Source organism: Balaenoptera borealis, assembly GCF_965194805.1.
Source record: "Balaenoptera borealis genome assembly, chromosome: 8".
Classification (NCBI taxonomy): Eukaryota; Metazoa; Chordata; class Mammalia; order Artiodactyla; family Balaenopteridae; genus Balaenoptera; species Balaenoptera borealis.
Genome location: NC_138865.1, coordinates 442,601 through 459,312, shown reverse-complemented (window position 1 = coordinate 459,312; position 16,712 = coordinate 442,601). Strand labels below are relative to the sequence as shown.

Below are 16,712 nucleotides of genomic sequence, written 5' to 3'. Positions count from 1 at the left end.
GGGTTGTCTTTTTGTCTTGTTTGTAGTTTCCTTTGCTGTGCAAAAGCTTTTAAGTTTCATTAGGTCCCATTTGTTTATTTTTGTTTTTATTTCCATTACTCTAGGAGGTGGATCAAAAAAGATCTTGCTGTGGTTTATGTGTTCTTCCTATGTTTTCCTCTAAGAGTTATATAGTGTCTGATCTTACATTTAGGTCTCTAATCCATTTTGAGTTTATTTTTGAGTATGGTGTTAGGGAGTGTTCTAATTTCATTTTTTGCATGTAGCTGTCCAGTTTTCCCAGCACCACTTATTGAAGAGACTGTCTTTTCTCCATTGTATATCCTTGCCTCCTTTGTTATAGATTAGTTGACCATAGGTGTGTGGGTTTATCTCTGGGCTTTCTATCCTCTTCCATTGATCTATATTTCTGTTTTTGTGCCAGTACCATATTGTCTTGATTACTGTAGCTTTGTAGTATAGTCTGAAGTCGGGGAGTCTGATTCCTCCAGCTCAGTTTTTTCCCCTCAAGACCACTTTGGCTATTGGGGGTCTTTTGTGTCTCCATACAAATTTTAAGATTTTTTGTTCTAGTTCTGTAAAAAATGCCAGTGGTAGTTTCGTAGGGGTTGCACTGAATCTGTAGATTGCTTTGGGTAGTATAGTTATTTTCACAATATTGACTTTTCCAATCCAAGAACATGGTATATCTCTCCATCTGTTTGTACCATCTTTAATTTCTTTCAGCAGTGTCTTATAGTTTTCTGTTGTCTCCCTAGGTAGGTTTATTCCTAGGTATATTATTCTTTTTGTTCCAATGGTAAAGGGGAGTGTTTCCTTAATTTCTCTTTCAGATTTTTCATCATTAGTGTATAGGAATGCAAGAGATTGCTGTGCATTAACTTTGTATCCTGCAACTTTACCAAATTCATTGATTAGCTCTAGTAGTTTTCTGGTGGCATCTTTAGGATTCTCTACGTATAGTATCATGTCATCTGCAAACAGTGACAGTTTTACTTCTTCTTTTCCAATTTGTATTCCTTTTATTTCTTTTTCTTCTCTGATTGCCATAGCTAGGACTTCCAAAAGTATGTTGAATAATAGTGGTGAGAGTGGACATCCTTGTATTGTTCCTGATCTTAGAGGAAATGCTTTCACTTTTTCACCATTGAGAATGATGTTTGCTGTGGGTTTGTCATATATGGCCTTTATTATGTTGAGGTAGGTTCCCTCTATGCCCACTTTCTGGAGAGTTTTGATCATAAATGGGTGTTGAATTTTGTCAAAAGCTTTTTCTGCATCTATTGAGATGATCATATGGTTTTTCTTCTTCGGTTTGTTAATATGGTGTATCACATTGATTGATTTGTGTATATTGAAGAATCGTTGCATCCCTGGGATAAATTCCACTTGATCATGGTGTATGATCCTTTTAATGTGTTGTTGGATTCTGTTTGCTAGTATTTTGTTGAGGATTTTTGCATCTATATTCAGGAATGATATTGGTCTGTAATTTTCTTTTTTTGTAGTATCTTTGTCTGGTTTTGGTATCAGGGTGATGGTGGCCTCATAGAATGAGTTTGGGAGTGTTTCTTCCTCTGCAATTTTTTGGAAGAGTTTGAGAAGGATGGGTGTTAGCTCTTCTCTAAATGTTTGGTAGAATTCACCTGTGAAGCCATGTGGTCCTAGACTTTTGTTTGTTGGAAGATTTTTAATCACATTTTCAATTTCATTACTTGTGATTGGTCTGTTCATATTTTCTATTTCTTCCTGGTTCAGTCTTGGAAGGTTACGCCTTTCTAAGAATTTGTCCATTTCTTCCAGCTTGTCCGTTTTATTGGCATAGAGTTGCTTGTAGTAGTCTCTTAGGATGCTTTGTATTTCTGCAGTGTCTGCTGTAACTTCTTTTTCATTTGTAATTTTATTGATTTGCGTCCTCTCCTTTTTGTTGATGAGTCTGGCTAATGTTTTATCAATTTTGTTTATCTTCTCAAAGTACCTGCTTTTAGCTTTATTGGTCTTTGCTATTGTTTTCTTTGTTTCTATTTCATTTATTACTGCTTTGATCTTTATGATTTCTTTCCTTCTGCTAACTTTCAGTTTTGTTTGTTCTTCTTTCTCTGGTTCCTTTAGGTGTAAGGTTAGATTGTTTATTTGAGATTTTTCTTGTTTCTTGAGGTAGGCTTGTATTGCTATAAACTTCCCTCTTAGAACTGCTTTTGCTGCATCCCATAGGTTTTGGATCGTCGTGTTTTCATTGTCATTTGTCTCTAGGTATTTTTTGATTTCCTCTTGATTTCTTCAGTGATCTCTTAGTTATTTAGTAACGTATTGTCTAGCCTCCATGTGTTTGTGTTTTTTATGTTTTTTTTCCCCTGTAATTGATTTCTAATCTCATAATGTTGTGGTCAGAAAAGATGTTTGATATGATTTCAGTTTTCTTAAATTTACTGAGGCTTGATTTGTGACCCAAGATGTGATCTATCCTGGAGAATGTTCTGTGTGCACTTGAGAAGAACGTGTAATCTGCTGTTTTTGGAGGGAATGTCCTATAAATATCAATTAAATCTATCTGGTCTATTGTGTCATTTAAAGCTTCTGTTTCCTTATTCATTTTCATTTTGGATGATCTGTCCATTGGTGTAAGTGAGGTGTTAAAGTCCCCCGCTATTATTGTGTTACTGTCGATTTCCTCTTTTATAGCTGTTAGCAGTTGCCTTATGTATTGCGGTGCTGCTATGTTGGGTACATATATATTTATAATTGTTATATCTTCTTCTTGGATTGATCCCTTGATCATTATGTAGTGTCCTTCCTTGTCTGTTGTAACATTCTTTATTTTAAAGTCTATTTTATCTGATATGAGTATTGCTACTCCAGCTTTCTTTTGATTTCCATTTGCATGGAATTTTTCCATCCCCTCACTTTCAGTCTGTATGTGTCCCTAGGTCTAAAGTGGGTCTCTTGTAGACAGCATATATATGGGTCTTTTTTTTTGTATCCATTCAGCGAGCCTGTGTCTTTTGGTTGGAGCATTTAATCCATTCACGTTTAAGGTAATTATCGATATGTATGTTCCTATTACCATTTTCTGAATTGTTTGGGTTTGTTTTTGTAGGTCCTTTTCTTCTCTTGTGTTTCCCACTTAGAGAAGTTCCTTTAGCATTTTTTGTAGAGCTGGTTTGGTGGTGATGAATTCTCTTAGCTTTTGCTTGCCTGTAAAGCTTTTGATTTCTCCATCGAATCTGAATGAGATCCTTGCCGGGTAGAGTAATCTCGGTTGTAGGTTCTTCCCTTTCATCACTTTAAATATGTCCTGCCACTCCCTTCTGGCTTGTTGAGTTTCTGCTAAGAAATCAGCTGTTAATTTTATGGGAGTTCCCTTGTATGTTATTTGTCGTTTTTCCCTTGCTGCTGTCAATAATTTTTCTTTGTCTTTAATTTTTGTCAGTTTGATTACTGTGTGTCTCGGCATGTTTCTCCTTGGGTTTATCCTGTATGGGACTCTCTGCTCTTCTTGGACTTGGGTGGCTATTTCCTTTCCCATATTAGGAAAGTTTTCGACTATTATCTCTTCAAATATTTTCTCGGATCATTTTTCTCTCTCTTCTCATTCTGGGACCCCTATAATTCGAGTGTTGTTTTGTTTAATGTTGTCCCAGAGGTCTCTTAGGCTGTCATCATTTCTTTTCATTCTTTTTTCTTTATTCTGTTCTGCAACAGTGAATTCCACCGTTTTGTCTTCCAGGTCACTTCTCCGTTCTTCTGCCTCACTTATTCTGCTACTGATTCCTTCTAGTGTATTTTTCATTTTAGTTATTGTATTGTTCATCTCTGTTTGTTTGTTCTTTAATTCTTCTAGGTCTTTTTTAGACATTTCTTGCATCTTCTTGATCTTTGCCTCCATTCTTTTTCCAAGCCCCTGGATCATCTTCACTATCATTATTCTGAATTCGTTCTCTGGAAGGTTGCCTATCTCCACTTCATTTAGTTGTTTTTCTGCAGTTTCATCTTGTTCCTTCATCTGGTACATAGCCCTCTGCCTTTTCATCTTATCTGTCTTTCTGTGAATGTGGTTTTTGTTCCACAGGCTGCAGGATTGTAATTCTTCCTGCTTCTGCTGTCTGCCCTCTTGTGGATGAGGGTATCTAAGAGGCTTGTGCAAGTTTCCTGATGGGAGGGACTGGTGGTGGGTAAAGTTGGCTGTTGCTCTGGTGGGCAGAGCTCAGTAAAACTTTAATCTGCTTGTCTGGTGATTGGTGGGGCTGGGTTCCCTCCTTGTGGGATGTTTGGCCTGAGGTGACCCAACACTGGAGTCTACCCGGGCTCTTTGGTGGGGCTAATGGCAGACTCTTGGAAGGCTCTCGCCAAGGAGTACTTCCCAGAACTTCTGATTCCAGTGTCCTTGTCATCATGGTGAGACACAGCCACGCCCCCCCACCTCTGCAGGAGACCCTCCAACACTAGCAGGTAGGTCTGGTTCAGTCTCCTATGGGGTCACTGCTCCTACCCCTGGGTCCTGATGCGTACACTACTTTGTGTGTGCCCTCCAGGAGCGGAGTCTCTGTTTCCCCCAGTCCTCTCGAAGTCCTGCAGTCAAATCCCACTAGCCTTCAAAGTCTGATTCTCTAGGAATTCCTCCTCCTATTGCCAGACCCCCAGGTTGGGAAGCCTGACGTGGGGCTCAGAACCTTCACTCCAGTGTGTGGATTTCTGTGGTATAAGTGTTCTCCAGTCTGTGAGTCACCCACCCAGCAGTTATGGGATTTGATTTTACTGTGATTGCACCCCTCCTACCGTCTCATTGTGGCTTCTCCCTTGTCTTTGGATGTGGGGTATCTTTTTTGGTGAGTTCCAGTTTCCTCCTGTCGATGATTGTTCAGCAGTTAGTTGTGATGACAGTGCTCTCGCAAGAGGGAGTGAAAGCACGTCCTTCTACTCCGCCATCTTTCATGATGAGTTACTTCTTAATTTATTTAACTTTGCACACCTTGTAACCTCTTGTTGAAAGCTGGAGAGGGTAGTAGGTACACAGGTAAATAAGCCACTAGCGAGAATGTTTATGTTGGTGTGGCTTGGATTTGAGTGTTAATGTTTATCGTTGCTACAGACCTCAAAGGGTCCAAATTCCTCCAGTGCCATTGCTTAGTTCTCTCCTTTTGGCTTCAGAGCTTTGTACTTCTCCCCAGGGAGAGTCCACATCTGGCAGCTGTTTCATTTGTTATTTTACTGTTATTCTTGGAGACATGTCAGAGTGCTGGTGGGATGTGTGTGGGGGGAGGGGCAATGTCTAATTTTCCTTTTAAGTCTTGTCTTTCAGTGGGCTTATTTCTCATAAAGTGCCTCCAAAGTCATTCTGCCCCTCTTCCAGGCATCAAGGCTCCCCCACCACAACCCGTATTCCCTTCTGCAGCCCCAGAGTTCTCAGTCTATTTCCCTGAGGCCCTATCCCCTGTCAGTTATGGCATTTATTTAATTTTTCGTTAGTTTGTTTGCTTCCTTAGGTAAAATAGGAAGGTTGAAAGGGCCTGGAAGTGGGGGAGTCCCTTCCTGTAGATGGGATGAGGCTCCAGCAAAGTATTTTTTCCCTGGAAAGTGTGTCTCTGTTAGGTAGAAGGACTGGGGTCGTTTCCAAATGGTTACTTCTTCCTTCTCCTACCAGAGCCACAAAGTGATATTCCCCTGGGTTCTTGGAAGGAAAGCCCAGGAAAGTGTGGGCCTTCCTAAGACTGCAGCCCCCAGGAGCCTTCCACTCTCGGGCTAGTCCACACTCAGCCTCCATCCATCAGTCAAAATTACTGTTTAAAGTTTCTACCTGTGTATGAACTCCATCGCTTCATACATGAAGTAATAAATTTCAGGTGCTGTATCTCCTGGATTTGCCCTACTCTCTAGATTTCAGGGTGGTGGTTTGTCTTGTAACCTCAGTTCTCTGAAATGTCTAAGAAAAGTAAGTGATTTTCAGTTTCTTCAAATTTTCCTTGGTATAAGACAGGAGTGATGACTTTAAAGCTCTTTACATGTTGGACCTGTAACTTGAAGTCTCTAAAAATACTTTTAAAATGCAAATCACCACATAATTGTTAATACATCATTGGTTATTCCCATGTAATTTACTGGAGTATAATGCTGATCAGTTGTCTTTCAGGTGAAAGGGTGACACTGGGACTTAATGGTAAAAAATATATATGTGATGATATTTCCTTCCTGGAAGTATTATGGATATTTAAAAGTATTCATATCCTGAACCATCTTCTGATTTTGGGGGGACCCAATAGAACAAATGCACAAAAGAGCAACTGCACTTGCAGGTTTAGTTTGTAGCTCTGAAAGGGAGGAGGGGGCGTCAGAGATCTGAATTTTGCTGTTTCATTAGGCGGTTGTACTTACTGTCATAAGATTTCTGACTATGTGGTCTGGCATGTATTTAACTCTGATTGCTTTAACTCAAAAGACCAAAACATGAGCATTTTACATTTTTGTGAACTTAACAGCACTGCTTTTTTACCTGTTCCTGCAGATCCTGTGAGGTCCAGCCCCATGAGGCCTCCCAGGCATTTGTCAGCAGCTGCTCACCTGGGTCAAATTGAGAGCTCACTCCATCAGCGTGAGCAGCTCTGTGATTTTCTGAATAATTAATGAAAACACCAACTCATGGTTCTCCCCTCTGACTGAAAGTTTCATTTAAGTTGATTTTCCTAGCATACAGTTGTTCTTAAAAACTTAATTTCAAAAAACTTCAGACTCCATTATCAAAAATGTAAATTTCACTAAAGCCACTAAAGAGTAAACATAAAATTATGCCAGGTGATCATACTATAGAAAAGATAATAATGGAGAGAGTTTGTGTAATTTTGGCCAGAGACCATCTAATTTGGTTAAGTCTTAATTTCAAGTAGTATGAGAATTTCACACTTAGAATATAGTCATTGTATTTATTTTCCTTTTTGGGATTAAAGGAATAAAACCATATTGATATGGTTTGACTTTTTCAGCAAAGTTGTATCTAATTTATAAATACACAAAAGGATGAATAAGCTTATAACTAGATAACTATTTCCCAGAGGAATTTGAATTTGCCTAGATTTATTTTACAATCTGTACTTGAATATTATTATCACCCCCCCCAAGAGTATCTGCACGTGCATTTTGAGAAAATTTAATTCTATATCCCCAGGTTATTTTAGATGATAATCGGTGTATGATTTCATTCAGAAATCTTGTTTCCAGAATGTGTAAATCCAGGATTAAGAAACAACAAAAACAAACAAAAACTAAGAACTATGTGGTAGTTTATAGTTAGCTAATTTCTTTTTTTTTTAAATTGGAGTATAATTGCTTTACAATGGTGTGTTAGTTTCTGCTTTATAACAAAGTGAATCAGTTATACATATACATATGTTCCCATATCTCTTCCCTCTTACAACAAATGCAAATAATGCTGTTTAATTGCTCAAAAATATTTTAACAGTACCATTTGTTTCTTAAACAAATCAACTACACCATATACATATATAATATTCTTATAAAAATAATAACATTTAAAGCACAAACTTATTTTTTCTGGTACATGTATTTTGGGTTTTTGTTTGTTTGTTTATTTTTTTTTTATTGAAGCATAGTTGATTTACAATGTTGTGTTAATTCCTGCTGTACAGCACAGTGATTCAGTTATACAAATATATACATTCTTTTTTGTATTCTTTTCAGTTATGGTTTGTCACAGGATATTGAATCTAGTTCCCTGTGCTATACAGTAGGACTTTGTTGTTTATCCATTCTATATATAATAGTTTGCATCAGCTTATCCCAAACTCCCAATCCATCCGTCCCCAACCTTCCCTCCCCCATCGCAACCACAAGTCTGATCTCTATGTCTGTGAATCTCTTTCTGCTTCGTAGATAGGTTTGTTTGTGTCATATTTTAGATTCCACATGTAAGTGATATCATATTTGTCTTTCTCTTTCTGTCTTCACTTAGTAAGATCAACATTAGTTCCATCCATGTTGCTGCAAATGGCATTATTTCGTTTTTTTATGGTTGAGTAATTGTATGTATGTACCATATCTTCTTTATCCATTCCTCTGTTGATGGACACTTAGGTTGCTACCATGTCTTGGCTGTTGTGAATAGAGCTGCAGTGAACATAGGGGTCTGCACACTTGATTTTAATTGGTTTTGTTTAGGGGCTTGACCATTTATTTTTTGCTTTCTGTTTTCTTGGGGAGCAGAAATTCATTGCTGTCCTTGTTTCTCGTTCCTAAGAGGTCTGAGGAGTCAGAATGAAGTCAGAATCTGATGAATTTTAGGGCAAGCCTGCCTGGAATTTGCAAAATCCCATTATCTGAACTTAAGTACATGGATCAATTGTTCTAAATGGGGTTTAATAAAAGGAGCCGTTTTTTAAAAAAAAATTTTTTCTTGGAGTACAGTTGATTTACAATGTTGTGTTAGTTTCAGGTGTACAGCAAAGTGAATCAGTTATACACATACATATATCCACTCTTTTTTAGATTCTTTTCCCATATAGATCATTACAGAGTACTGAGTAGAGTTCCCTGTGCTATACAGTAGGTCCTTGTTGCTTACCTATTTTATATATAGTAGTGTGTATATGTCAATCCCAATCTCCCAATTTATCCCTCCCCCCCTTTCTCCCCCTGGTAGCCATAAGTTTGTTTTCTACATCTATTTCTGTTTTGTAAATAAATTCATTTGTCTGGTACATGTATTTTGGTAGTTAAGACTATCCTTGCTTCAGCATAAAGCTTTTCTCAATTTTGCTTTTTCCTTTCACAAATTAGTATGTGGTCCTTAAGATTGTTGATGTTACCATTAAACACACCATAGTTCTTTTATACTCTAACTTACTATTTTTTATAATATGCCTACTATTAATATTTAGTAACCATGCCTAACTATAGTTTTTTTACTTTGCTCACCTTTATTATTAGCATATTCTATTTATAAGCTTATTCTTCAAAACCATTAAGCAATTTTACTTACCTTTAATGAATGATTTCATCTTATTTAATGTAGTTCATTGATCAATAATCACTTAACCACGAGCCAAAAGCCTTTTCCAAAATCATGACATTTCATTTCCAATGTTCCATACTTACAAATCATTTGTCTTAAAACTTGGCTATTTATTAAATGAGAGCAGTGCCTTTTGGTAATAATTGTAGTAGCTTAAACACCGCCACTCAGACTTCCTGCTGTACTTTTTTGGTGCAAAACTCTCCATTACATCCTGTTCATTTAAATAATATTTCCTTTTCCTCACTACGGTTAAACTCTCTTTTCTTCTCTACCTCTTCTCATGCATATTAAAGCCATATGGACAAGAGACGGAACAGTCCTTCGTAGCAGTATGTCTGGGAGATTATTGCTATTATTATTGTCATCATTATTCTACTTATTAAATACTATAGAGATCTTCATCCAGACTGTCAGAAGACAGGGCAGTTTGAAGTAGGAGTATAGGCTGTGTTTTTCCACAATATCTCATTAATTCCACTCCAGGTTCTGCAAACTATGCATTGAAATGCAAGCGTCTCCTTATAGTTATCAGAGGGGACTTCCAGCAGATGTTGAAGTTGCAGAGTGAGGCTTGTCTGGTTCACTCTTAGCACTCCGTGGTCAGGGTCCAAATTACGTAGAGTGTGGAATGCAGTCGGGCGTCACTGATGGAATAACAGGGACTTTATAGGGAAACGTTTATATCTGTGGATTTTTCATTAGCTCATTTCTGATTCACTATAGAGGGGTCTCCAGGAGTATATTCTAAAATTTGTCACTTTTCATAAAAATTGTCAGCCATGCTCCATGTGTGACCATAAGCTAATAGTATTTTCCAACCTACTGGAGAATAAGGAACCCGACTTTTGCAGGAAATTGGCAAAGGGCACCGTCTGAACCAACTGGTGGACGGTAGCTGTGCAAAGCTCAGTAAAGACAAGATGGTGATTATTATGGTGTTGATGATAGTAATAATAGTAACAAGAGAGAAAAATACTTGTTCTCTTACATTATTTAACGGATATTTTAATAAACCTTTCTGGATTATAAGGATTGAGTGTCTGTTTTTCACTCTGGAATTGTTGCATTTATGGACTTGCTCTGGGTGTGATGTTCTGGCTCATGTTAACAGACTTGAGGAGACTTTTTTTTAAAGCTTTTAATTTTGTATTGGGGTATAGCCGATTAACAATGTTGTGATAGTTTGAGGTGCACAGCAAAGCGACTCAGCCATATATATACATGTATCTATTCTCCCCCGAACTCCCTCCCATCCAGGCTGCCACATAACATTGAGCAGAGTTCCCTGTGCTATACAGTAGGTCCTTGTTGGTAATCCATTGTAAATATAGTGGTGTGTACACGTCAATCCCAAACTCCCTAACTATCCCTTCCTCCCATCCTTCCCCCTTGGTAACCATAAGTTCGTTTTCTAAGTCTATGAGTCTGTTTCTGTTTTGTAAGTTCATTTGTATCATTTCTTTTTAGATTCCACACATAAGGGATATCATATTGATACGATATTTCTCTTTCTCTGTCTGACTTCACTCAGTATGACAATCTCTAGGTCCATCCAAGTTGCTGCAAATGACATTATTTCATTCTTTTTTATGACTGAGTAATATTCCATGTATCCGTTCATCAGTTCATGGACATTTAGGTTGCTTCCATGTCCTGGCTATTGTAAACAGTGCTGCAATGAACCTTGGGGTGCATGTATCCTTTCGGACCATGGTTTTCTCCGGATATATGCCAAGGAGTGGGATTGCAGGGCCATATGGTAGTTCCATTTTTCGTTTTTAAGGAACCTCTATACTGTTCTCCATAGTGGCTGTACCAGTTTACATTCCCACCAACAGTGTAGGAGGGTTCTCTTCTCAAGGAGAACTTTTTTTTAACATTTAAAAAAAATATTTTTTCTTTGTTGTTTCTCTATCTTATACATAGTAGTTTGTATCTGCTAATCCCAAAGTCCTAATTTATCCTTCTTCCCTTTCCCCTTTGGTAACCATGAGTTTGATTTCTATGTCTGAGTTTGTTTCTGTTTCATAAAAGTTCATTTGTATCTTATTTTAGATTCCACATGTAAGTGATATCATACGACATTTGTCTTTTTCTGTCTGACTTACTTCACCTTGTATGATCGTCTGTAGGTCCATCCAAGTTGCTGCAAATGCCATTATTTTTTCAATTTATGGTTGAGTAGTATTTCACTGTATATATGTACCACATATATTTATCCATTCATCTGTGGATGGACATTTAGTTTGCTTCCGGGTCTTGGCTATTGTAAGTGGTGCTGCAATAGAGGAGAACTTCTTTGTGAACTTACAGACATTGCCAGTTATTTCATAGGATGACCTCTTTATGAGTACTCCCTGAAAAAATTTCTTTCTGGATTTGTTTTTGCATTCCTGAACTTACAAAAACTATTTTTTTAAACAAAATCTTCAACAAATACCATGCTTAACATAACTCAGGAAACATATAAGAATACCCTCTGCTATCTCAAAGTACTATCGGAAATCCTGGCCAATTATTAAAGAAATGGGAGTAAATAGGAAGATTAGGAGGGAACCATTTGCTATTAGCAAATAATAAAATTATTTCTATAAAGTCCAACAAAATTTGAGAATTTGAGAAAAGAAATGAAAATTCAGGAATATCTGGATAGATGATTAACTTATGAAATAAATAGTATTCCTCTATACCAGAAATAATGAACTTGATAAATTGACAGACCTTACCACAACTTCTATGAGGACTTTATTCAAAAAAGGACATCTAGCTAACATATGTGTGACAGAGCAGAAGATATTTAAAATGTCCAAATTTGATAAGACTTTAATAATTATGTGAAATTCCTGTAAACCAGCAAGAAACAGACATTACAGCCAGTAGAAAAAGACAATATATTAATAGAATGTGATATATGAGTACATTTTAAAAATTATCATTGGATGAAAAAGAAGAGGTTGATGTCTAGAATAACACTTGTATGAATTAAAACAAGCAATACCAATATTATATGTTTCAGAAGTATATAAAATATTAAAATGCATACCTATGGGAAAAAGGAAAGGAATATTAGGGATCTCTGCTGACAGGGAAAAATGTAATGGAAAAAATGAGAGAGGATTGTCCATGGCCTGAGGGAGATAGTGTTCCTTGTTATATTTCTATATAGGAATATATTTAATTCCTTTCTCTGCAGTAGGAGGTGACAGAAAAGTGAACTGAATACCTACCAGTGGCTGGTAAAACAAAACCAAACCAAAGGAATTAATTTTATGTGAATTTAAGACTATTTGCTTGACATGAAAGTATATGGAGAACAAAATACCATGACAAAAATGGAGAGGTTGAGGAAAAAAGAAAATATGTTAAATGCTAGACATACCATTACACTTAAAGACAAAATATATTGGTAATTACAATTAATGCAAATTAACTAAATAGTCCAAATACAAGAGAAAGATTACTGGCCTAGCTTAAAAAAAAAAAAAGAACAACTGCTTACCTTTTTCCATAAAATTCAAGGTAAAGAATAGAAAAAAAGATGTAACAGGGAATTATCTGGCTTGTCTGTTTAATTATTACATGAAAGAAAACTTTAAAGGAAACAAAAAATTGTTTGAGATGAAGAGAGTTCAGATGAATATAAAAGACTAAAATAACCAGAAAGAAGATTTTAAAATTTCTATGCATCTAACAAAATAGCATCAAAATATACAAAATGACAGAATTATGACTGCAATTAGGAAAATGAATATATAGTACTTTTTACACTTCCTAATAATAATCAAGCAAACAAAAACTTAGAATACTGACTATTCATATAACAGCAATTTTAATATTAATGGTTTATACAGAAAACCACATCCAATGTCAAAGCAACACACGTTCTTTTCTAGCACCCCTAGAACGTTTGTTAAAAGTGGCCACGTTTATCCGCAAAGTAAGCCTCAGAAACTTCAGAGTCTAGTCTCTCGTTGTCCATGGCTGTTCTGTTTTGCAGATTTCCACAGATACTGAATGAGTGACCTCAAACCCCTGCTCCTGAGGGAAATGCAGGGCAGGTTCCTGCAAACCTCTGGGTACATTTTTGTCAACTGGTCCACACTTAGCCTTGTTTCATGTGTTGTTGTATTTAGTATGTGTTATTATCCGATCATGCTGAGCGCACACCCAGCGGCTTGTGCCTGATGGGCGCGCGTATCACAGGAGTCCTGCCCGCAAGGCACATCCCAGCCCTCCTGGGCTCAGGACGCGGCGCGTCAGCACCAGGCTTGGGGGCCATTCTGAACAGTGAAATCTCCAACAAAAGGCACAAAATGCAAACACCCTGGCACTTAGTAGACCATGAAAAAGACATTTGTTAACATATGAAAGCTGAAACCGGAAACCACAGCGGCTCCTTGTTCGACCTTAATTAGAAATGTGCTTGTCAGGTGACTCATTTTTTTCACCATCTGCGCACATCCATGAATAACCTTGAAAGGACCCTGAGTATTGATTTAGCAAGTAGGCAAATTTGAAAATACAGAATCTGCTAATAGACACTGTTGTTATAATTTGCACATATGATATAATTAATCAAAGCATAACTAAAGATATAGATAACTTACAGGTTACAAAAATAATCTTAATGGATATTAGAAAATATGTGAAACTAAAAAATAACAAAATAATATTATATACCATTTAAGTTGAAGGATGAATTTATGGTGGAACTCAGAGGGATATTTATAGCCTTAAATACTTATTTTGGGAACGAAGAAAGGCTAAAAGTGAAGAAGGAGTGAAGGATAGAATTTAAATTACTTAAAAAATAGTAAAACCAATGAGTATAACAGGAAGGAAATCAAGCGAGGGCAAAAATTAACGAATTAGAAAAAGGAGATAAAGTAAGATTGAAAAAGCAAGAAGCTGGTGTTTTTAGATTAAACACACACAAAAAATATTGTCTACAATAAGTAACATCACATACGCGAGGAGGATAAATTCATAGGAAAATATCAATACTGGCACAAACAGGAAGAAAAGACCAGAATTGATCCATGACATTAAATAAACTTAATCCATAGTAAAACATCTAACAAAAAACATACCATTCCCAAATTGTTTTGCTGGAGACTTAAAATGCAGCAAACCACCTAATTCCAGTCTTACCCACGAAGATATCCAGAGATTAAAAAAAAACAAAGAAGAGGAATCTTGTGTGAGTCAAGCCTTTCAAAGCAAGGCCCAAATAGTGTGAGGGGGAAAAAAAAAATTCCGTCATAAATGTAGATGTAAAATTCCTAAGCAAAATATTAACAGACAGTTTTGAGATGATAATATCTGTGATGTAGCAAGTTTGTTTTGAGTTCATCCCAGGAATGCAAGACATTTAATGTTAGATCTTCCTACCTGATGGAAATGTGGTTAACAAGACCCCCAAGTTGTATTACATACCCTACAACCTGTACCTTTGGAAAGTGGCCTTCTTCCAAGTCTCGATAGAGATAAATCTTCATATGATAGCTGCATTTAGGGGGACGGGAGGTGTTGCTGAGTGTAGATTCTCCCCTGATCAAGAACTGTCTCCCTCCAGATTATTATACCTAAAATGAGAACTACCTAGGGAATAGACAGACTGTCTCTGCCCTTATTCAAGTTGTGTAGCTAACAAATGACCTGGAGCCTTCTTTTCAGAAACCAACCTTTTCATAAGTAAAAGACCTTTTGCATAGGAGTTTAGGTTCTGCTATATGAGGCCACATCACAGTTAAGAGAAAAAGAAAGTTCATGAAACCAAACAATATCTGGAAAACCAATCATTTTTTTGGAAAAAAAAAATGGTAATCCATATCTTATCCCTATTAAGCAAAATTAATGATGGATGAAATAAAAAAATAAACAAACATTTTAAACTAGAAGAAAATATAGGTGAATTTCTAGCCTATAGCTAGTTGTGGATATTTTTCTAGATACAAGAAAAATTAAAGAAATGACAGAATTGTTTACATTTTACCAGATAATTGTACCAGATCAAATATCAACTACAACTATTGTAGCCTAAGATTTAATATTTTCAGTATTTTAAGGATCATACGTAGTAATAGAAAGCTATCAAATTCTAATAGAAAAATAAAAGGATTTATCCAGAAATTTCATAGAAATATATTATCACTGCAAATGGTAATAAATTAATAGAAAACCTGTTCAGCTTCACGAATAATCAAACAAATCAAAGTAAGAACATAGTATGATTTTAGACTTTCAAATTAAAATAATAATTATAAAATAATAATACCAGGTTTGAAAAGGTATGGTGAAATGAGCCCTGGCAGAAAGAGGGTACTATAAAAATACGGAGCTTCTGAAAACCAGATTGCACCAGAAACCATGAAAAAATCTTAGTCTTTGACTTAGTATTACCACCTCTGAGCATATATTTAAATTACTAGTCATAAAACCACAAAATTATTATTAAACACAGGTGTTCATTGAAGAAGAAAAATATGCCAAAGGAAATTGGAGAAAACCTAAATGTCCAATAACGTGGGAATGGATAAATAAAGTATGTGTGGTTTTCAATGAAGCCATTAAATTATGTTTCAGGAATATTAAGTACTACATATAAAAAACAAAGTATTTATGTAAGACCCCAGTTATGTTACTGCATCCATATCAATATTTATTTCTCCAAGAAAAACTAATTTTCCAGAATACTGTACATATTAATCAACAGATTTTGTTGTCTAAGACAACAGAATATTTTTTTCTTTATGCATTTATACTTTGTCTAAATTTTCCAAATCATGAAATGTTTTTATTTTGCACAAACGGGTAAATTTATTAATGAATTAAAATTATTTTTAATGAGTTAATAAATTCAACGGTGGACCTCTAATATTATACTTTCATAGTAGACACGCATTTTCTAATCAGATGAAGGTGAATTTATTATAAATCTTCCTGATGTTTTTAAGTAAAAGAAGAATGAAAACAAGATGTACTTTGCTGTAAATCATGTAATTCTGTATGAGTAGCATATTTAAATTATTCATTATACTCTTTAAAGAACACTGCACATGTAGCTATAATAGTCGAAAGTCTCTTCTCAATACACTGATCCTCCTAGGAATTTGTCTTGTATTTACGGACACCCTACCTTTGTCTTGCTAACTTACTACAATTATTGGTTTGATTAGTTAATAATGGAAAATCATAATAAGAAGGATCTAATATGTCTTTACTACATTTCATAACTTGATGCTTTGCAATCTTATGAAATATTTAGGAGATGTATTATTACACCCAAGGTTTTGGGTTTTTTTTTAAAGGAACAAAAGCCTACATGTATGTGTGTGTGTGTGTGTGTATAGTGTGTATGTATATACACATTAATGTTACACACCTAAGTAGTTGTAAAACAAATTTAAGCTGGGTGTCTGATTCCTAGCCACAGGAACATGCTAAAGTGGAATAGTACCAATTATGTAAAGGTTATACTATGTGGCCACACATTGGAAATGATACTGTAAATGGAATCGTAGCATGAACATAAAAGCCCTGTGGCAGATGGGAAGTGGCTGTCGAAAGATCTCACAGGAAAAGTAAAGAAATGGTAAAGACCTACTTAACACTCATTGTCACTTGCTCTACCTGCTAGTTAAGGGGAAGTCAGCATCCCTCACCATCAGGAAGAAAAATGTATTAGGTG

At 36.0% G+C, this 16,712-nt stretch overlaps 1 protein-coding gene across 3 annotated transcripts in view; it reads left to right on the top strand.

The window, feature by feature from the left end:
- The window catches only part of SPOCK3 (SPARC (osteonectin), cwcv and kazal like domains proteoglycan 3), a 442,183-nt gene that overhangs the window by 312,161 nt on the left and 113,310 nt on the right, over window positions 1-16,712 (top strand). The window lies entirely within an intron of this gene.